Here is a 24,312-nt window from a genome sequence, read left to right as displayed (position 1 = left end):
CATGTACCTCGTAGCAAGTGGCGAAAAAGAATTCGATAATCAACATCATCTTGTGTGCAGTCAACAACGATGGTGCATGCAGCACATGGGGATAGATTCCCAACCTACACAGAATGTTCCGTTAGGTTATTTCCAGTTCATATATGGGCACATCCTGCTACAGCTAAACTAAGCTGATGTTTAACATGTATTTGTGGTTAGAAAACAATGAGAGGTGGTGGATTCAGATCCCAGTAAAGGAACAAAATACTTTTTCTCGACAGTTCAGATTCTCATTTTGCTATATTTGGATATGTAATGTATTATTGCACTTAGTTAACAATCCTATTAGTTGCTAGGTTTGAATCATCGAACACAATGCCAAGTCATTTCAACATTTCAACATACACCCACACACACATGCTTACCTGTGGCTGAAATGATATTTAAGATCTTTCGTACTTAGTTAACAGAGACAATAGGTGCTCAATTGGAATCCTGGATGGTAGTCTTAATACAAATGTTTTCGTCACTTAATTTCAAGTTGAAAATTAGTTTCCAAAAAGTCATTTATTGCAATAAACTTGAGTTTACAAGCTGCCATCTAATTATAACAGGTTTCGATATTCACATTATCGTGATATTAGTCTGATTGTGGACTCAGTGTTACAAATCAGTTGCTTCAAGTGGGGTCTTGTAGTAATCATTTTGTAGAGTGGAATGTCCATATCGAAAAGAGATCAGACGAACTGCAAGACAGTAACATTATGTGGGTGCATGTGTCATTCCCCTACACTCTGTCAAGGAATATGGGACTTCATCATCATCATACAATTTAGGTGGAGTGGAATTCAGGCTGTTTGGATAGTTTTGATGGCGATAGCACCTGAGCTAACATGTCCAGTAATTCTGTAATTATGTTTTGTGCAAGTATTGGGCATTGTATGTACCTTCTGGCTGCACCTAGATTTGAACTACCTGTTGGACGGGGTTGAGCGACTGCCGTGGAAAACTCAGATGGTACGACTGATTGTTATTAGCTTACTGGTAATTCATTATTTATTTATTTTATTTATGCATTTATTTTACCTGGCAAGATTAGGGCCTTCAGGCCCTCTTACACCTAACCAGGCATACTCAGATTCAACAAATTTCAGTTTCTACAGAACATTAAGGACATATAACATGTTATACAGTATTAATGTTACAGAAAAAAAAATTAGAGATTATAAAAGTAGTACAATGATAATTATAACAATAAAAAATAATTATAATAATCAAGAATAATAATAATAGTAATGACTATGTATAGGAAAGTAAACATATTTTTTCTTTTATGAATGTCAGTCCTATTGCTAGTTGGGAATTTTCTCGTTATATTCTTGCAGCTTGTGAGTTATTCTCATCAAGCAGAGACATAAGACGATAGAATGGGGTGAAAGAGATACAGAAGAGGTAGATAGGTTAGAGGAAGAGAAATAGAATGGTAAAATTCGAAGCTATGATGGAGAGGAGAAAGAAAAAGATGAGGGCATGACAATGGTGGCTATACCGTCCCTAATATGTAAGTCTTGAGTTCTCTCTTGAATGTTAAGTGGTTCTGGATAAGACGCAGATCACAGGGGAGCGCGTTCCATAGTCGTATGGCTGAGATGGAGAATGACACAGAGAAAGATTTTGTATTATGTAAAGGTACAGCCAAGATGCTAGACGTATCCGATCTGGTATTGCGGTTGTGGAATGATGATAGGTGTTTAATGTGAAAAGATAAGTATTGGGGGCACCAGTAGCTAAGAAATTGATGAAGTAAGCACATCGTGTGGAGATCGCGTGCCTTATGTGGGCGTATCCAACCTAGCTATTTGTATTAACTGGAGCCCTATCCCCTGTGTGGGTGGTCCCTCAGCAGTGCTGGCCACAGTGAGCCACCTGCACATCCCCACGAGGACACGCCCAGCCAGCTCACACCCTGCCTCTCTGTATGTGCAGTGCACCAGTCGTTACAGAGCCGAGGACCACCACCACCAGCACCACAACCACAACCAGAACCGCCACCACCACCACTGCCACCGCCACCTCTGCCAGCGCACCTCGCCAGACACCTGCTGCTGCGCGGCCCACGACTCCTCCACCTGATGAGGCCACTGTCTCTCAAATGCGGTGAGTTCCCTCAAAACACACACACACACACACACACACCATTATATGGTAGATAAGATATAAATACTGAAAAGCAAAGTGTAAATGCTCAGTCTAGATTTAATGAGGGCCAGCAAAGTGAACTGGGAATAAAATCAAAATATACAATCAGAGGTGGTATCCCCACGACTAGATCATAGTATCATGGGAGAGAGGTTAGTTAAGAATAGGTTGGTAGGAAAAATAGTTATTGTCAACAGTTCAGTGTCTTATTCACAAAGACCAGCAAACCAATGCCAACAATATTTCAGACAGATTTTCACTCTGCAGCGGAATGTGCGCCGATATGAAACTTCCTGGCAGATTAAAACTGTCTGCCAGACCGAGACTCGAACTCGGGACCTTTGCCTTGCGTGGGCAAGTGCTCTACCAACTGAGCTACCCGGGCACGAGTCAAGCCCCGTCCTCACAGCTTTACTTTTGCCAGTACCTTGGCTCCTACCCTCCAAACTTTACAGAAGCTCTCCTGCAAACCTTGCAGAACTAGCACTCCTGAAAGAAAGGATATTGCGGAGACACGGCCTAGCGACAGCCTTGGGGAGGTTTCCAGAATGAGAGCCGTGCTTGGGTAGCTCAGTTGGTGGAGCACTTGCCCACGAAAGACGAAGGTCCCGAGTTCGAGTCTCGGTCCGGCACAGAGTTTTAATCTGCCAGGAAGTTTCAATAATTCAGACAATGTCATGCCCAGAAAATTTAGTGATGGGGAGAATATGAGTGCACTGAATGTATAAACTGTCAGATGAGATAAATGTCTATTACTTTAGATGTATTGTAATGGTCTAGTAGAGGTCACTCATGCACACACATTTATGAGACCATTTTTGGTGCTTGTCAGGAATGAGAGAGGAGAAAGAACCCAGTAATTTGCTATAAAGTTTCTGTTAGTCGCAAGAAATATACTCGGCAATCACCAAACAGAAGCAAACGCCAGCAGAGCCTCAGCTTGCCAGGGTGTGGACCACCTTGGTTGCCCCACTGCTGTAACAGCCAGTCTCGGTAACCACAGACATGTTGACAATGTGTGTCTGTCTGAGCAGCAGATTTGCAGTGCCATGAGCTCCCAGAGTCCACAATTACATGCATTCCTATCTCTGTCTTTCCCTACAGTTTGTAACCTCAGCAACCACCTATAGTTCCACAGCGGTTATTCCCTGATGCCTTCAAATATAACTTACTCTGATGACCCTTGTACTTGTCACAGTTTTCTTCATATCACACTATCCTCACCTATTCTGCAGAGATGTTCGATAGTTCTTCTGTTATGAGTTCACCTAGTTTAAACATCCATCAATAGCACCGCATTTACAATTCTCAGATTCCCCTCTTGTTTTTCCATAATCCATGATTAATTTTTATGCAGTACTGTGCTCCAAGCATACATTCAGGTATGTCTAACACAAATTAAGGCCTATCTGTGATATTAGTAACTTTGTTTTGCGAGGAATCTCCTGTTATTCCATGCTACATTACTCCTTACAACAACCGTGCTTTGACCCTCAGTGTAAATTAGCATCACGTGTACCAGAGTCCCTACAAGTGGTCTACTGTGTGGTCCTTAATTCTGTTAACTTTGCCACCAATGTTATTTCTGCCACACCCCAATACTTTCCTCTTTCTTCCATTCATTAATCCTGATTTGGCACTCATTCAACTGTTTATTACATTCACCAATTCTGGTGATTCAGTCTGACTTTCAGTGAACACAGAAATATCACCAGTGAATTTTATAAATGATATCCTTTTCACCTTCAGTTTTAATTAAATTGCTACAAGTTTCTTCAGTTCCACCAATGTTTCTTCAGTGTTCATCTGAACATTTGTGGAGATTACCTGCATCCTTATCTTTAACCATCTTTAATTCAGAATACCAATTCTTGTTGATTATTGTACATATTCTGTTACCTGCTGTTCCATATATCTTATATGTACCTTTTAAAAAAATTTCATGCACTTTCACTGTTTCATGCTGTCAAATGTCATGTAAAGATCTGCAAATCCAATAAAGATCTCTTGATTTTTCTTGAACATCCCTTCCACTACCCCTCGATCCTTTACTCCAAATTCTGTTTTCTCAAACAGATTGTCACCTTTGTCTTCCATTCTTCTGCATGTTGTTGTTATTTTTTCAATAAGTTCTATTCATGAGCTGTTTAGCTACTGCACTTACAGGCGCTTGGTTGCTGCTGTAGTGCCTGGATGGTGTTTCTCTGGCAGTCTGTTGTTATGACTCCTGTCTCATGGATTACACAGACAAATGTGAATACTCACGTGATTGCCATTTATTATCACATCATCTAGAGCCTCAAAGAAGTTAAAATTCCTATTCCATTCCTGTGTACTTCAGTATCCTATTATTTACACACTGAATTCTCATAACAATTCTCTTAAAATTTAGTTCACAAACTGGTCCGAGCATGGGGGTCACAACCCGGACCACACGCCACTGTTAAGCACTAATGAAGGACTGGATCTCTTACTTAGATTGCACATAATTCATTAAAGTCAATCCAACGCATTTATTTCAAATACATAAATGAAGTTACATTTGAATCTGTCTGACATTAAACAGCAATAATAAAAAAAAAAATTTCAATATCAGCTGATTTAGTGCGTGAAGTGCGAGTTAAGCCAATAACCAGGTAAACAAAATTTGAATCTGTCTGGTATCAAACGGGAATAAAATACTTTTTTTTATATGTTTAAACTACAGGATTAAGGAATTCCAAATCTTTCCCCTTACTAGGCGGAGGCTGAGCCAGAAACACAGAATGCCCCAAAATCTCAGTTTTGCTGTGAAATCTTACAGGACACCCGAAAGCAGTAACAGACAATGGGTCGGCGCCCACAAATAACATAGGCCAAAAGTCAGGCCTGGAGCACATCCCACGAGAACTTGTTCACACTATGCTCACCACAAACTGTACACATTCCGACCAAACATCTGCTTGCGGTGGCTCCCAGAAGGATGAAGCAACAAACAGCCCCACACCGTGCTTCTCACACAAGCACCTCAATTTGTACAAACATCTAGGCCAACTCCGGACTCCCCTCTCACTGCGAGGCTCGGCACAATTTATACAAAATGCCTTCCAGGCAACCAGTAACCGCCGCAGGAGTTTCACTATTCACAAACAGCCCCAGCGTAACAGACATCACACATGTGCTTACGCCCGAGTTACAACTCAGCCAGTCTCACCGGCCGCCCCAAACCGACTGCCTCTCGCCGTCTCGCGCGCCCCAGCCGAAAACGCAAAGATGCTCATGCCCGGGGACGCACCAAAGATAAGCCGATTGCTGATGATCGACCAGCGATCTGGCTCAGTCATTATCATAACTGAATTGTGATCTGAGTGCACATCAGTTCCTGGATACACCTTACAATTCAATACCTGACTCCAGAGTGTGTGTCTGGTTGTGATGTACTCCAGCTGGAAATGTCTTTACCAGCTAAAGCTCTGCCTCCCTCCTTAAGAGCTGAAAATGCTGAGATACCGAAGCAAACGCACAAATGTCACAGAACACAGGGCATAGCCTTGCAGCAAGTCAGCCATCCACATGTGGTGGAATGGTGCAGGAGGGCTCCTCCAAAGGGAGTGCTTGTAATGGTACCACCGACCACCGTAAATGGCAGTCAGTGATTGCATTAAACCTCTCTCAGGAATTTTTGAGAAAGTTGTGACCGTGAGATAACCTAATGGGAAGAGAACAAACAGACTGGGATTCGTTTCCGAAACACCCCAGCAGAGTATAACCAACACCAAACATTTGAGTGAGGAACAGATGTTCTCCAGCACAAAAGCAAGTCTTATTAATTAAATATTAGTTAGGTATTAAAATTAGTCACCAGTCAAACAATGTAATAAAGCAGAAGGCAGTGCTAAGGCTAACCTAATTTCCCTTGACACACACACACAAAACTCTTTCTTTATATCTGTTCACATTACAACAGAGTAACGTAGCCTTGCAGATAAATGTAGTACTAATTTGGAAGTCAAACAAATGGCCAATGAGATAGCGAACAGTAGCATATCCCCACAACAACATGTACCTTGAATCAGGGCTTAATTTCGGTCAGAACACGTTCTGGCACCTCCCAGAAACTCCCTTTCTTCTAATTCTCCCTTTTTTCCCTTTTTTACAGTACAGCACTGGAGATTTGAAATAGTATTAAATCAAAACGTAACTATAATTTAACGCTGCACCAGAACAAGTGAACATGACAATGGGTTGCCAACGTGATGTGATGGGCAGGAGGTACTGTGTGTGTGTGTGTGTGTGTGTGTGTGTGTGTGTGTGTGTGTGTGTGTGTGTGTGTGTGTGTGTGTCAGATAAGTGTAGTATCATTCCAAAGTTGTGATTGGTACATATCGCCTTTTGTTTACAACTGCCAACAACCTCAGCGATGTAGTAGCAAGGCAACGTCTCATGTGTGTCAATGAGAAATAAATAATGTAAGCCGTGTTTGAATGTGAATGTCTTTATAATTTGCTTTCATGAAATCATTTCATTCCATGTTGCAATTTATGTCACAGCTAAAAATCAAATGTGCGTATGGAACAGACATGACTAAAAGTGGGCAGTCTTTCGATCCGATGCGTACCTTTGTCCACGGCACTCTTGACCATTGTCTTTATCTGCCCGCACCCTTGTTAGAACATGGTTGACTCTATACAGAAGAGAAGAGCTCGCACAGGGGGCAAATTTGAACTCCCAATGCAGAACGGACATGTATATGTTTGACCCACAAGTCTGTCTGTCTGTCTGTCTGCCCCAACATAGTTCTCAAACGAAAGTTCCAATTTTAAAGCCGTTTTTTTACTTGACAGCTGGTTTAATCAGGACGGTTCTTAGATATATTTTTGAAAGTCTGTTCAGCCATTTAAATGTCATGAGCTACATGAAGTAAAAATGTTTTCCGCCAGCATGCTCTCTTGAAATACATTACGTAGTCCATAAGAATTACATCACGTTATGTAGTGCCAAACTGTAGAGCTCAAAAAGATGTACCTAAATAAAAGATTAAGGTTGAAGAATAATGACGATTTTTGTCTTTTGAAATTACCTGTTTCAGCACCCACAAAGTGTGAGTGTGACTCAACTGTGAAAGACAAACATATGCTCTTGCTGACTTTTCGTGGTTCTTTTTGAGGTCTACAATTCATTAAAAAATTAAATGATTTTCTCTAATAGTTTATGTAGCGTACTGTAAGAGAGCACGAAGGCAGCCCACTTTTTGCGACTTGACTTACAATAATAGCCACAGCTTATTTCTTGTGCTACCTAAAGTAGCGAAATATATACTAATAGATAGTAAATGAATATGTCTGTGAGTTAAAGAAAGAAACATGTAAATCCCATAAGTGGTTCTCACATTACAATTGCCTATCTGTATGTCTGTCTGTGAATTCAGTCTTTGTAGTCCACAATTAGTCATCCAGGTTGCTATCAACAGTGAATGCATCTGAAAGCTACGATGCTGTTAAGAATTACATGAAGGCCATTCACCTGAAATTCTAGTCTAAAAACATATCGATCACGTACGGAGAAAATGAGATTTTTCGAATGTGTGAAAGATTTAAGATTAATAGCCCTCTGAAGTAATGAAGGACTTCAGGGAGTACAAACGGGGTCTGAAACCAGTACTAAGCGGAGAAATGCCAACTGTTCTTGTACAGCCACCAATGTTCAAAAATTTTGTATCAATAATAAACAGCATTGCAGTGTCGATTGCCAAGTGTGAACGTGGCATTTCTGCAATGAACTTAATTATGACACCACTGAGATCGTCACTCTACATCAGCACTGTTTGTAGTTCATCACGCATCAGACTTCTGGGACCACCTGTAGCTAGATATGAAAATGGGCATCTAGGATGGTGAAGGGATATCATTCTGCACTTGCTACACAGTCAAAAGCACGAAGTGATAAAGTGTATAATGAGGATAATTCTGTATTATGGAAATGTTTTCCTTAATCCAGCTCCATTGATTGTGTTTAAAATAATTTCACAATGCTTACTTTTTCTTCCTTTATTTGAGCCACTGAGTATGAATTAGTTAAAACTATGAGTTCAGTTAATAATACATCCGAAAAAGGTACTTTTTATCAATAAATACACAATGTATATTCTGTATAAACTGACTGCTCATATGCCACTGACTTTTGTCAGGATAACAGATGTTTGTCATTTTAAGTTAATACGCTATGTTGAAAGTGTAATAAAATTTAAAGGAACATATTTAAACAAAGTTGTATACCCTTGGGTCAAAGATATATACTGCATGTTGACAGGACTTGTTATTTTATGAGTGAAGGGAAATTAAATTCATATTTCAACTACAAAACTGTCGCTGGCCGCGGTGGTCTAGCGGTTCTAGGCGCTCAGTCCGAAACCGCACGACTGCTACGGTCACAGGTTCGAATCCTGCCTCAGGCATGGATGTGTGTGATGTCCTTAGGTTAGTTAGGTTTAAGTAGTTCTAAGTTCTAGGGGACTGATGACCACAGATGTTAAGTCCCATAGTGCTCAGAGCCATTTGAACAAAACTGTAATTTCAAAATTAACGCTCGGTACAATTTATTATTAATGTGATATTCTTGATTTGGAATTATTTGTAATTTTATCATAAATGAGTTAACAGATCAATACTCAATCTGACCGATTCAGTTTATTGGTCATTAGAGGTTTAATTGTTGAACGGCAAATCGAGCTAAAAATCTACTGAGATGTGGGATTCTTGAAGTTATGAACTGCTGCTTGAAACAGTATAACATCTTCGTGCAGCTTGCTGAAGTAAAATTCTTTAAATAATGGTTTAATGTACAAACTAATTTTTTTATATACACAGTATGTTATTGGAAATGAAAAAGTAATTTTAACAGAGCTATAGTGGAACTCAAGAAGCTTTGACATTTTTGTAAAATATTCGCCAAAGATGGATGATTGTTATAAGTGCAACTTTGACTGATATGGTCGACTTCACTGTGAAGCTGATTTTAATATAAGTGCATGTTTATTGTAGTAATACACTCCTGGAAATTGAAATAAGAACACCGTGAATTCATTGTCCCAGGAAGGGGAAACTTTATTGACCCATTCCTGGGGTCAGATACATCACATGATCACACTGACAGAACCACAGGCACATAGACACAGGCAACAGAGCATGCACAATGTCGGCACTAGTACACTGTATATCCACCTTTCGCGGCAATGCAGGCTGCTATTCTCCCATGGAGACGATCGTAGAGATGCTGGATGTAGTCCTGTGGAACGGCTTGCCGTGCCATTTCCACCTGGCACCTCAGTTGGACCAGCATTCGTGCTGGACGTGCAGACCGCGTGAGACGACGCTTCATCCAGTCCCAAACATGCTCAATGGGGGACAGATCCGGAGATCTTGCTGGCCAGGGTAGTTGACTTACACCTTCTAGAGCATGTTGGGTGGCACGGGATACATGCGGACGTGCATTGTCCTGTTGGAACAGCAAGTTCCCTTGCCGGTCTAGGAATGGTAGAACGATGGGTTCGATGACGATTTGGATGTACTGTGCACTATTCAGTGTCCCCTCGACGATCACCAGTGGTGTACGGCCAGTGTAGGAGATCGCTCCCCACACCATGATGCCGGGTGTTGGCCCTGTGTGCCTCGGTCGTATGCAGTCCTGATTGTGGCGCTCACCTGCACGGCGCCAAACGCGCATACGACCATCATTGGCACCAAGGCAGAAGCGACTCTCATTGCTGAAGACGACACGTCTCCATTGGTCCCTCCATTCACGCCTGTCGCGACACCACTGGAGGCGGGCTGCACGATGTTGGGGCGTGAGCGGAAGACGGCCTAACGGTGTGCGGGACCGTAGCCCAGCTTCATGGAGACGGTTGCGAATGGTCCTCGCCGATACCCCAGGAGCAACAGTGTCCCTAATTTGCTGGGAAGTGGCGGTGCGGTCCCCTGCGGCACTGCATAGGATCCTACGGTCTTGGCGTGCATCAGTGCGTCGCTGCGGTCCGGTCCCAGGTCGACGGGCACGTGCACCTTCCGCCGACCACTGGCGACAACATCGATGTACTGTGGAGACCTCACGCCCCACGTATTGAGCAATTCGGCGGTACGTCCACCCGGCCTCCCGCATGCCCACTATACGCCCTCGCTCGAAGTCCGTCAACTGCACATACGGTTCACGTCCACGCTGTCGCGGCATGCTACCAGTGTTAAAGACTGCGATGGAGCTTCGTATGCCACGGCAAACTGGCTGACAATGACGGCGGCGGTGCACAAATGCTGCGCAGCTAGCGCCATTCGACGGCCAACACCGCGGTTCCTGGTGTGTCCGCTGTGCCGTGCGTGTGATCATTGCTTGTACAGCCCTCTCGCTGTGTCCGGAGCAAGTATGGTGGGTCTGACACAACGGTGTCAATGTGATCTTTTTTCCATTTCCAGGAGTGTAATTCTCTCCCAATGCCAAATGCATTGATTGCTTTTCCTACAAGATGTATTCTACATGTAAAACGTTTTTCGGTCAGATTGCAGCAAATGTTTTAACATTTATAATAACAGGTCCCTTTTGATTGTTTGTGGTTTAATAAATAAATATTCAGTTTGCAGCAGCTACTCATGAAATATGTTTCTCTCAGTTAATACAGTATGGGCTTATGGAAAATGAACAAATCTGTCATCTCTATGATGAGTTTATCATTGCCCACGGAAAGCAAAGGTCCCAAGTTCGAGTCTCGGTCTGGCACACAGTTTTAATCTGCCAGGAAGTTTCATATCAGCGCACACTCTGCCGCAGAGCGGAAATCTCATTCTAGGAACAATTGTGGTTTTCAGTTCAATTTTTACACATAGTCTCATGTTAATTAAATGGTAAAGACCTTTCTCTTTGGCTAGTAACATAGGAACTACTTAATTATTTTACAATAGTAAAAGTAATCTTAGATATTTTTTAGACTATTAGTTACATTTTACATTCAGAAGGGAATTTATTTATTACCTGTATAAATAAAACTTCTGATTTCTTTTTTACTCACTATCATGAAAGTTTCAAATGACAAAATCTGACTGAAGAACATTACGTATAGTCTTTCCTCATGGCAGTGTAACATGTGGGGAGGAGACGAGAGGAGAGAAGGAAGATTACGGCAGACTCAGGGTGAGGAGGGGGAACGTTTTAACTTTATCTTGCATTGTCATCAACTCAGATGCGACGCAACAATCAGCTGCTATGGTACAAAATGCTCACGGAATTAACGTTTCATGAAGACGTGGGAAATCTGAATTGTACTAGACCCAGATCGAGCAGGAATATCTTCATCGTCATTAACTGCTAAATGCCTTATTGATAAATACTGAACACACGTTCGTAGAGCAGCTACAAAGAAACTGTTTGAACGTTGTGGCTGGCAGCATTTGAAAACATGATGTCGTGAGTATGACTTGGTGCCAATACGTGTGAAGCAGAACTATGGAGCAAAGTGACACTGGTACGGCAGATGGTGGAACCTTGTGGTGCTATGTTTTTGATTATAAGATAGTATGGTTTAAAAACCTGAATTTCAGAACTGTATTTAAGAAAGAATTTCTCATTGTAAGTCTTATCACAAGTCTCTCTCCGTGGCCAGTGGGGGGAGTGGTAGAAGGGGGCGCCTTGCGGCACCTAAAAGTTTAAAAGTTAAGCCCTGCCTTGAATGAACTACATGCAGCAGTTAATAGAACCAGTCACCAACACACATGATACTAATAGCAATACTGAACAGGGCAGAGCATGAAGTGATTGATTTAAATCAGGAGGTCTATTATTATCATACCATATAACATCATTGCTAGTACATGGTCTCTATACCTCTACGTTACCCAGCTTGTATTAAAGTAGCTAATGCAGTAAATATTTCTTTATTGGGCACAGTTTGAAGCAATTAAACAGAATGCAAATCTAACTACACTGGCTGTGGAGGTACCTTTGCTTTGCTTCATTAACTAACTAGTTTAGCACATGATTGCCTCAAAGTCTCATGGTTTGACGAGCCATGATCATTAACAAATCTTCACAAGTGTGTATGGAAAATGGTGACTATTCTCATCAATAATTATTCATTAAGTGAAGCACAACAAACTATAACTCTTCGAATAACAAATTTGCTTTGAAAATTAGTCTTTTAACCCTCTCAAAATATAGTTGGCTGGGCAAATGCCAACACCATTAAATTCAAGTTCAAACACCTTCTCATGGAATGAACAGTAATAAAACTTTGTAATTCTGATCAAAGTGCATAAATGCAACAATTAATAATCTTTTTCACTTCTAATCAGTATTATTATTATTATTATTCTTTTAACTAACAACTTTACTATTTTTGGACAGCTTTTACGTAAGGCAAAGTATTTAAGAAAAGTAATGCAGATCGATTTAAAAATGCACTGGAAGTGGTGTATTTCTCAAATTATTAAACTGAACTTGAAACACAATAACTCCACACATTAGAAAGCAATCACAACTATTTTTACGGCTGCTTAATAGTCTTTTCATAATAAATTAGCACACTCGGAATTAAATTCACTAGGATAGGATTCTCAAGGTTTGTGATTTGGGATAATCACAGGTGTAATATAGAGCGTTTAGCAACACCACGATTGTTATTAATATCAACCAAATTTCACAAATACCTGGTCCATTTACAGAGTGCCAAATATAAACATTTTGGTGGAAGGCTGGTGGCACTGGTGGCTGTTAACATGGCGGCGATGTAGTTATGGCAGTACTGTTGGCCTCGCCCTGTTATAGATCTTCTGAATTATATTTTTGCAGGGCCGAAAACCGTGCCATTATACATGGTATCACCAAATGCAGCATACGAGGTCCATAAATAACGCTCTTAGCTCCTCTGCCTCAAAACTGCAAGAGTATGAACTACAATGTTCCGCTACTGCTAGCGAGATGTTAACCACAGCATTGGTCAGGCCTCATTCCTTACCCGTTGCAAAGGACACATTTCAGCTTGTGCTAACCACTCCTTTTCCATTCCGCCAGGCTACTTCTGTAGCTGTAGGGCTTCCCCACACCCTTTACATTCAACCCTGCATTCCCTAACAATGGACCAAGTCATTTACAGTACATTATATAACAATCATTCCAGTAGTTATTTACATTCATAAGCGTAAATTGAACATTGTTCAAAAAGTTCACATAACTGAAATATGTATACATTGTCTAAGAATTTCCGTGACAGGTAAAACACTCTACATATGACAGATACAGCACTCTACATACGCAACTCTACAAATAGAAATATCAATACAAAGTAGGTCAAAAATGGATGTTACATATGCCCCATGGTTCACTGAAGATTCCTGCTACGCAAACATCAATAACACCTTAATGGTACCAAGCAGTCGAAAATAATAATCACTTCATCCAGAGCTGAGCATGAAAAGAATACATTGCAAAACACATTAAAACACTATACACTCTATACACGTAATTACCAAAACAAGACATAAGCAACATGATTCAATTATGTACACCTGTCACATCTGACTCTCATTTTGTGAAACAGTAAGTTGAGTAGTAAGCAAAATTTATCTGTATTGCCAAGAATATTGAGTAGCATTTTGTAAGCATTAAGAAATGTAGGTATACACATAAAAGTATACCCCCTACAAATATCACAAGCAATTTGACATTGTACATGCAACACATCCTATAGCATGATTTTGAATTTACAAAGGAGGAAATATCAATGCTGATTCTAATAATAGTAGTCCATTCTTTGATATTTACATAAACAAACATATTTAAACTGAACCTACCATTCTTTTCTTACTGCCTTTATTTGAAACACAGTCCCTCTTTGAAAACTGTAGCAAAACACATACAACACTAACAGATATGAAAATAAAATAATTTTGCTACCTGCAATAGCATCTTGCACTGCATTTCACAACATTAACAAATTACATATCACATTAATCAATTGGCTGCCCATTTTGGGTTTTGGCAGTCTATTACAGTCAGTTTTTTTGCCCCACTTTGGCAAGTCTTCTATGCTGCCCATTCTGTATTTAAGGCATTCCACATTTCTTTTCAATTTGGCAACATTTGCTTGTAGCCCTTTCAGTACAGGGTTTCACATATTTTACAACAGCTTTTAGAATCTGAAACTTCTAAGATAGTAACAGCAATTTTACATAGGTAACAAGATTTTTATAAGAACATAAATTACAGTTAAAAACAGTATAGTAGCTTCATAAGATACATTATTTAATCTACAGCATAATATACATTTTTAGTCTGGTATGATTTCTTCATTTATTTATTCCTAGGTACATACAGTTTGAGATCCAATACAATATGGATATCAAGGAGCTTCTTCGACTCTGGGTAGATTAAATAGTAGGCATTGTTGTGAGGTGTGTCTTGTACTGTGAATGGCCCATTATATATACATAAATTTAAAAATTTCGTGGTTAAGTTCACTTGATTATTCATGGGTCTTCAGAACATAGTCTCCAATTTTGAACATGGCAAACTTCAGGTTGCTATTGTGCCTTTTAGATCTCGTTTTGGCTTTGTTTTTTCTTTTACCAATTCTTTCTTCTGGGCTAATCCCAAATCTGTAAACGGTGGGAACTCTAGTTTTTCCTCATTTAAACATTTGCTCTTAGTATTGAGCAGAATTTCCCCAGGTGTGAACTCAGTAAACCCATGAGGCAAGGTCTTCACTAAACTCTCAAATTCACATACAAATCTGCCCTACGCTAAGTGGTTATGGTGACAATAGGTCCTACATAACCATCCTATTTCCCTCGCATACCGCTCAACAGGGTTGCTGCCTGGATGGTAGGCCAAAATATATTTAGTTTCTACACAATTCTGCTCCATTCCATCTTTCTAGGTTTTGTAATTAAATTGGGGCCATTATTGGGCAGTACTGCACTGGGTTTTCCAATGGTTCTCAAATACTGAATGATCCTATTGAATACTGACATTGCTGTCACCTTTTTCAGGAGATACAATTTTATAAATTTAGATAATACTTCCAAAACCACTAAAATACATTTACAATTACCAGAAGTTGTGGGGAGGGGTCCATACAGGTCCACAGACAGTAAATCGATGGTATCTTTAGGTAATGTGTTCTGCATTGGGCCTTGACTAGTTCTATTGGTTGCCTTAGCTATCTGGCAGGTGTCACAAGACCTAATACGTTCAGTTACCTTTCGACTCGTACTATTGGCAATCACTATAACACTAGCCAATTTATCTAGACACTTCTTTGGCCCAATGCTAGTGAAAATAATCTGACATCTGTATCAAATTGGGTAGGCCAACACACCATCCATTCTTCAGTAATGAAGCCTTTCCTCTTATACAAGATACTTTTAAAATTCAAAATTTACTTATACAGATTTCCAATTTGGTTGCTCATTTTGATGATATCGCATGGTTTTGCAAATCTGTTCAAATTAATTTTTGCCAACTTCATGTAATTAATTTGGAAAGTTCCATTTCCATTGCATTCCTTGGGTACTTCATCAGTACCATTGGGACAATTCATTACCACATAATTTTTTGTACCCTTTACATAGCAGATTTCATAATTAAATTGTTGCAGGTATAAAGGCCATTGGGTGAGCCTGCCATTTAGAAGGCAACAACCTGTAAGGAATGTTTGAGCTTTGTGGTCAATGTGTGATGATCGTAAAACCCCACCAATCTATAAATTTCTTTAGGTCCCATAATATGGCCAAGGCTACCTCCTCTGATATGGTATGGTTCCTTTTGTTTCCTGTCAATGCCCTGCTGGCAAAAGCTATAGTTCTATGTGCTAAATTTCCTGTACCTTTTATCTCCTGGAAAATTTCAATACCAATCCCATAGGTGCTACTGTCAGTATTCATATTGAAAGTCTCTGACAGTACTGGGTGATGTAAGACATTATCATGTCAAAGTTTAATCTTTAAAGATTCACAATCCTGCCGACTCATCTGTCCAAACAAAAGCACTAAATCTTTTTATAGATTGTTCAAGTGTGGATTGTTGAAGGGTTTCTCCTTCACAAATTTTCTGTAAAATCCACACCAAACCAACCTAAAAAGGCTTACAACTGTTTCCTATTTTTTGGTGTGGGAAATTTTTCTAAGGCACGTAGCTTTCTCCAGGTCCTTATTAATGCCGGTAGTAGTAATTATATGGCTCAAGAATTTAATTTCTAATTTTACACGTTTACATTTCTATAATTTTAAAGTGATGCCTCCTGCTTGAAGAGCAACAGTTTGGAGCTTTTTTGCCAGTTTTCATTGGAGATAAATAAATCATGTACATAAATAGTTAACCTGGAACTCAACTCCTCCCCTAACACAAAGTCCAGAGCTCTAATAAACACTGCCAGAGAGGTATTCAGTCCAAATGGAACTACTTTGTATCGATACCATTTCCCGGTAAACAGGATTGCTTTATATTCATGTGATTCTAGACTTAATGGGATTTGCCTATAGCCAGCAGTCATGTCGAAGCTGGTTAAATACCTCATTATGAAAATTTTGCCACATTTTGTCCAGATTTTCAGGCCTGTGCACCTCTCTTTTTACTTTGTCTAGAGTTAGCACAACAATGGCCACATGTACTCCTCCATCCTTGTTGACAATGATAAGTGGACTGATATATTCGCTGTTACTGTGTTATATCACTCCTCATTCCATAATCTTATCTGTTTCATTCTGCACGGCCTGTTTCTTAGAAAAAGGTTCCGAATAAAGTTCCACAAAGAATGGATCATGATCCAGAGTTGCAATACAGTATCCAAAATTTTGAGCCAGTCCGCGTTAACCGAAAATGATCTACTGTCGCTTTGTAAGATAGTAATAAATTCTGCTTCCTCAGGGCTGGCCAGAAATTCTGCACGCGTGCGGTGCTCCTGCACACGTGCAACTTCCGGGTCACAGCGTGCATGCCGCAGCCGTCAGCATTCATGTAGTGCACGTTTCTATGCACAGATGTCGCTTTATCCACTTGCTGGGGTAGTCTGTACCAGCGCATTCTAGTGCTCTTTCCACAGCTTGCAAGCCAACCATGGGAAGGTATTTTGTGTATTAAAACATTTAAAATACTGTCACAATCTACTCATTGAGACGTCTACTTTTATGTTACCAGTTTAACCCAGTAAGAAAAGTAATACAGTTAACAACCGTGGGTTTTTATTAAGGCAGCTTGACTGACGGCTCGCAAACACGCGTAACATTTTTGATGTAGTATTTAAGAAAGAGAGCAGTTAGTGACTTCCAGCGAACCTTATTCATGATTTCAAATAACATTGAACTAATGCAAGGTTTCCTATAACTAATTCTCGGTGCCCTCAGTTACACCCACATAATTTCTGTCTCACTGACCTCTGAACAGAGTGACAACCGCAGACGTCTCAATCACCTGTTATTTCAATACTATTACCAGTTCTGTCTAAAATCTGCATAATAACCGACAATTAGATGAAGGTTATTGTTTATCGACTTCAGCTGAGCGTAGCCCTTCACACATTAAAAAAACCCTAAATGTAAGTATACATTCGAACAATCGGTTTAATGAGCAATTTTTCTGATAATGTACGATGGAGCAGAATGATGCAATTATGCACAGTTAGTAAACAATTTTTAATTATGAAAGGAATAAATCCAAACACGTTTATCACTGGTCATGAGGAATGACATAGTTAATATCTGGCATAAAAGATCAGCTCATTGACGAACGTAAGCAGTTGTGAAGATTTTCATCACTTATGCTTTATAGAGACCTTGATTTATTCATCACCCAGAAAAATCTTTCACAGACATATGTCAACCCGAACATGGACATAAGTCTAGCGGTATCTTTGTGCAGGCGTGGAAATTCTTGTTGTGAAAAATTTTCATAGAATTCTTTTGAACTTCGCACTGCAAGGAACTTGTCCTTTAGTCTTGTATTGCAGTGTAGGTCGATCAGTTCCATCTGTAGAACATTCGGAGCATCTTCAACTGACGACGAGAACGGTCGGGCAAAGAGGCGAATGGCAGGAGGCAAACTCGTATCATCTGCAAATTGTGCTCGAAATTGTTCCTTAATTTTTACAATTATTGATATGTATTCTTGAAATGTACCAGTCCAAGAGTCGGGAAATGTGCAGTGTTTTCTGTCATTAGCTGGCGCTCCCAAAGTGCAAGCTTCCTTTCAAAGGCATTTACTTTTTTCAACATGACAGAAATTAAATTATTTTCACCTTGCAAACTGACGTTCAGGCTGTTCATGTGAGACGTAATGTCCACAAGAAATGCAAGGTCTGATATCCAACAAGGGTCTTCCAACATAGGTTCACTTTTTCCCTTCTCATGTAAGAATGTTACTATGACCAAACGTATATCAAAAAATATTTTCAGCATTTTACCTCAACTGATCCAGCGTACTTCAGTATAGTAAGCTATGTTGCCGTACTCTGCTCCTAATTCCTCCAAGAACCGTCAAAACTGGTGATGCTTATGCCCATGTGTCTTCAGGTAGTTTACAGTATGCCCAACAATTTGCATGACGTTTGCTAACGTTACTGATTTTGCACAAAGCGCCTCTCGATGCAGAATGCAGTGAATTCCATACGTCTCACTTGTGCGCCCTAGCTTTTGGCTCCATGTGTGGTCACTGAGACTCACCGATTCCAATCCATAGCGACACCATCAATAGCTTGCTTGACAGCTTGGAGTAAGTCCGCACCTGTAGTAGTCCCTTTCAAAGATACTAAGTCCAAAACGTCCTCTTTCACAAAGTGCGTTATCGACACCTCGTATGTATATCACAACTTGGGCTGTATCTGTAAGATCTGTTGCTTCATCGAGCGCAACAGAGAAAGCAACAAAGTCTTTTGCCTTATTTACTAGCTGCCTGTGCAGATCGCCGGCCATAGCACTGATACGTCTTGTCACTGTTTGTTTGGATAGACTGATTTCTTGAAACCTGCTAACGTTTGTGGGACACTGTTGAGTACACTACACTCGTCTTTGTGATACGTATTGTAGTGTCTTTCAATTGAAAACTTACGCTGGCTGCCTATTATTCGGTGGCACAGCAAACACTTGAGTTTTCACCAATGACCACAAAAAAGAATTGCAGTACCCAGTCATTTTTAAACAACTGAGAACATAGATCTACATCTACATCTACATACACACTCCGCAATCTACCATACGGTGCATGGCGGAGGGTACCTTGTACCACAACTAGCATCTGCTCTCCCTGTTCCACTCCCAAACAGAACGAGGGAAAAATGACTGCCTATATGCCTCTGTACGAGCCCTAATCTCTCTTATCTTTGTGGTCTTTCCGCGAAATATAAGTTGGCGGCAGTAAAATTGTACTGCAGTCAGTCTCAAATGCTGGTTCTCTAAATTTCCTCAGTAGCGATTCACGAAAAGAAGGCCTCCTTTCCTCTAGAGACTCCCATCCGTGTTCCTGAAGCATTTCCGTAACACTCGCGTGATGATCAAACCTACCAGTAACAAATCTAGCAGCTCGCCTCTGAATTGCTTCTATGTCCTCCCTCAATCCAACCTGTTAGGGATCCCAAACGCTCGAGCAGTACTCGAGAATAGGTCGCACCAGCGTTCTATAAGTGGTCTACTTTACAGATGAACCACATCTTCCCAAAATTCTACCAATCAACCATAGACGACCATCCGCCTTCCCCACAACTGCCATTACATGCTTGTCCCACTTCATATCACTCTGCAATGTTACCCCCAAAATATTTAATCGACGTGACTATCTCAAGCGCTACGTTACTAATGGAGTATTCAAACATTACAGGATTCTTTTTCCTATTCATCTGCATTAATTTACATTCATCTATATTTAGAGTTAGCTGCCATTCTTTACACCAATCACAAATCCTGTCCAAGTCATCTTGTATCCTCCTACAGTCACTCAACGACGACACTTTCCCGTACGCCACAGCATCATCAGCAAACAGCCGCACATTGCTATCCACCCTATCCAAAAGATCATTTATGTAGACAGAAAACAGTGGACCCACCACACTTCCCTGGGGCACTCCAGATGATACCCTCGCCTCCGATGAACACTCACCATTGAGGGCAACGTACTGGGTTCTATTATTTAAGAAGTCTTCAAGCCACTCACATACTTGGGAACCAATCCCATATCCTCATACCTTAGTTAGGAGTCTGCAGTGGGGCACCGAGACAAACGCTTTCCCAAAGTCAAGGAATATGGCATCCGTCTGATACCCTTCATCCATGGTTCGCAAGATTTCATGTGAAAAAAGCACAAGTTCCATTTTGCAGGAGCGGTGCTTTCTAAAGCCATGCTGATTCATGGAGAGCAACTTCTCTGTCTCAATGAATTTCATTATATTCGAACTGAGAATATGTTCATGAATCCTGCAATAAACTGACGGTCAGGATATTGGTCTACAATTTTGAGGATCTGTCCTACCCTTTTTATATACGGGCGACACCTGCGCTTTTTTCCAGTCGCCCGGGACTTTGTTGGGCAAGAGATTTGCGATAAAAGCAAGCTAAGTAAGGAGCCAATGAAGTAGAGTACTCTCTGTAGAACCGAATTGGAATCCCATCAGGACCTGGCAATTTATTTATTTTCAACCCATTCAGCTGCTTCACAACCCCAGGGATGTCTATCACTATGCCCTCCATATGGGAATCTGTATGAGGCTCAAACGGTGGTATGTTTGTACGATTATCTTGCGTGAAAGATTTCTCAAATGCTAAATTTAAAATTTCAGCTTTCGTTTTGCTGTCTTCAGTTGTCAGGCCAGACTGATCAGTGAGTAACTGGATGGAAGCCTACGACACACTTACCGATTTTACATAAGACCAGAATTTCCTTGGGTTTTTAGCAAGATCTTTTGCTAAGGTATGACGGTGGTAGTGGTTGAATGCTTCGCGCACCACTCTTTTTACAGCAGCATGAATCTCTACTAACTTTTGCCTGTCCTGATTCTCCAAATTGCGCTGTTAAACCACGGTGGGTCTTTTCCGTCCGTAACCAACATTTTTGGCACATACTTGTCCAATGCGTGTTTTATAATGTGTTTAAAATTTGCCCGTAATACTTCCACGTCCATCACACCAGAAGTCAATGAAGTTGATTCATTTACTAAGTGGGATGCTAACAACTGCTTATCTGCTCTTTCTAGTAAGAATACTCTGCTAGCCTTCTTCACCGAGTGTTTAACTTTCGTAACCATAGTCGTAATGACAACATCATGATCACTAATCCCTGTCTCAACACTGACACCATAGATAAGGTCTGGTCTGTTCGTGGCTACCAGATCTAAAATATTTCCATTACGCATTGGCTGTCGATGTAGCTGCTCAAGACAGTTTTCGGATAATGTGTTCAAAAGTAATTCACACGACGGCTTGTCTGTGCCATCTGTAACGAATCCACAGACATCCCAATCTATTCTACGTAGGTTGAAGTCGCCTCCGACTAATATTGCATGATCCGGGTACTTCTGCGATACAGAATGTAGACTCCCTTCGAATGATTGTAGAACTGTGACGGTGGAACCTGGTGGCCAGTAATAACAGCCCACAATTAACTTTATTTTCCCTAGCCCTGTTACACGTGTCCAGATAACTTCACAATCACACTCTACTTCGACCTCAGTAGACACAATATTTTTGTCAACTGCAATGAAGACACCACCACCTCCTACGGTGTCTTATCTGTCTGTCTGATACACGTTCCAACCCTCACTAAATATTTCAGAACTTCCTATCTCAGGGTTCAGCCAGGTCTCAGTTCCGAGAATAATTTGCACGCCACACGCTTCCTGGTGGGCAGTAAACTTTATTCCGAACACACTGGAAATTTACTGCTAATATCTTGATAGCTGAAGTGTCTTTACACTGAGCGCGTCCTGATTTCTCTGCCTGCACGTCGACTGGTGAGTGTTCATCAGGACACCTCGCACTACTGCCTAGCCTAAAAAAAACCCATGTGCATGCCACAAGTACTCTGCTACCCGAGTAGCCGCTTCCTTTGTGTAGTGTACCCCTGACCTATCTAGGGGCGTCCCACAATTTCCCACCCAGTAGCGCAAGTCTAGAAATCTGCAGCCGAGACCGTCACAGAGCGGACGAAGTCTCTGGTTGAGACCCTCCACTCGGCTCCAAACCAAAGGACCCCGATCTACTCTGGGAACGATGCTGCAAATAGAGAGCTCTGCTTGCACCCCGCGCGCGAGGCCAGCGGTCTTCACCAAATCCGCCAGCCGCCCGTACGAACTGAGGATCGTCTCGGAACCCGAGCGACAGGCGTCATTGGTGCTGAAGTGAGCAACTACTTGCAGACGACTGCACCCCGTACACTCGTTAGCCGCAGGCAAGGCCGCCTCCACATCTCGGGTGATGCTCCCCGGCAGACAGACAGAGTGCACGTTGGAATTCTTTCCAGCCTTGTACGCTACTCCCCTAAGGGGCTCCTTCACCCGCCTAACGTTGGAGCTCCCAATAACCAGCAAGCCTTTGCCCCCGTGTGCCTGCTCGGGCCCTGCTGAAGGAGCGGCCACCTGCCCACTGAAAGGACAAACGGGCGAGGCCAGCTGGCCAGCCTCCACATTGGCCCTCCGCCTCGAGCGACGCGAATGCGTTGCAGTCCGCCACTCACCCTGAGGTGAGTCCTTTGCTTTTTCACAGTACCTGCCATTTCTCAGTACTTCTCTGTCAAGGTTTCGGACACCAGGGGTAAACGGGACTGGGTGTGTTGCGGTCTTGCTTGTACCACGTAAACAGGGAAGTGGAGCCGCCGCCGTTCATTTAGGACACATGTCTAATAACAGATGTCACTGTCGTTTGCTGTCGCACATGTGCGCACATGATCAGCACTTCCACATCTCTGCACACTCATTTCCACTTTGACCTTTTTAATACATGACACATGGTCGTGTGACTGTTTTCATTTCTGAAGAAGTCCTAAGTACGATACATGTGAACGTGATGCTTTCAGTTTATCTTGTTCTCATCGTGAAAGCTGGTTAGTCCAAAGACTGTGTTTATGTATACATTTTCTGGGAATTACCTTTCATTTTGAGTAAAGAGGTCCACGTGACAGTTTTCGATTATGCTCCGGTAGCGCCGAAAATAAGCTGTTGCGATCCCGCAGTTGCTATACTCAAATTCTTATGTTTCATGCTGTCCATCCACTCTACACTTAGACTTTTTTTCCCGCGCCCTTTATAATGTTGTTGGATGGCAAACCTCGCTCCACCAGCACTGCTTAAATTATTCATTTCTTAGGTACATTATGCATTATCACTGAATGACCGCCAACCCGGGCGTCCGCCTATATTCCGCCAAGCGTCAGCAGCTCGTGGTCTTGCCGTAGTGTTCTCGGCTCCCGCGCTCGGAGTCCCGGGTTTGATTTTTCGGCGAGGCCAGGGATTTTCTCTGCCTCGAGACGATGTTGTGTGTCCATCATCATGTCATCATCATTGGCGTCAACTGAAAAGGATTTGCAATACGGCGGCCGAACTCCCACGCGTGGGGCCTCTCGCCCCACAATGCCAAATGATCATTTCATTTCATTCCCCCATGTCACTAGAATGCCAGCACACTATCTACAAAATCACGAAACCAGCACCATACTTGAATAGTGACACATTACTGATTGTGAGCACATTCAGCCATTAATCACAAATTCACGTGGTAGTAATGCAGAAGCCGAGTTGACTTTTCCGTTAATTCCCCGTGTAATGCAGCCCACAGACCTTTTTCGCTACCTCAGCGAATGATTGTTGCCGCTAGCGCCGAGGAAAGTTGGAATTTTAAACTCTCCCGCAAGGACCAAAAAACTCGTAAAGTTAGCACATACTCACAGCAGTGCGTAGGGCGAAGTTCGAACATAATGTAAGAGGTAGGACTGGCAGCTTGCATTACCAAATACAATTTTTTCTTCTGTTTGACACAGTTCCACTCAAAGATTTTGATTTGTGGGGACAATTTCTACGTAACACTGCCCATCTCAAACACGTGCCTGCAAACAATTTATAGCTGTTAATGTGATCTTCACAAAATTGTTCATTCCAGAAAAAATTACACGTTTCCCATTAGTGTAATTAACATTGGACTCTGT

At 41.5% G+C, this 24,312-nt stretch overlaps 1 protein-coding gene and 1 non-coding gene across 2 annotated transcripts in view; one reads left to right on the top strand and one right to left on the bottom strand.

The window, feature by feature from the left end:
• Positions 1-24,312, top strand: part of LOC126108613 (TD and POZ domain-containing protein 1-like) — a 440,276-nt gene that overhangs the window by 138,694 nt on the left and 277,270 nt on the right. The window lies entirely within an intron of this gene.
• Trnaa-cgc (transfer RNA alanine (anticodon CGC)) lies at positions 2,493-2,567 on the bottom strand. Its single transcript has one exon. It is a non-coding gene; the product is annotated as a tRNA-Ala (tRNA).

Source organism: Schistocerca cancellata, chromosome 11, assembly GCF_023864275.1.
Source record: "Schistocerca cancellata isolate TAMUIC-IGC-003103 chromosome 11, iqSchCanc2.1, whole genome shotgun sequence".
NCBI lineage: Eukaryota > Metazoa > Arthropoda > Insecta > Orthoptera > Acrididae > Schistocerca > Schistocerca cancellata.
This window is presented reverse-complemented; position numbering and strand designations above follow the sequence as displayed.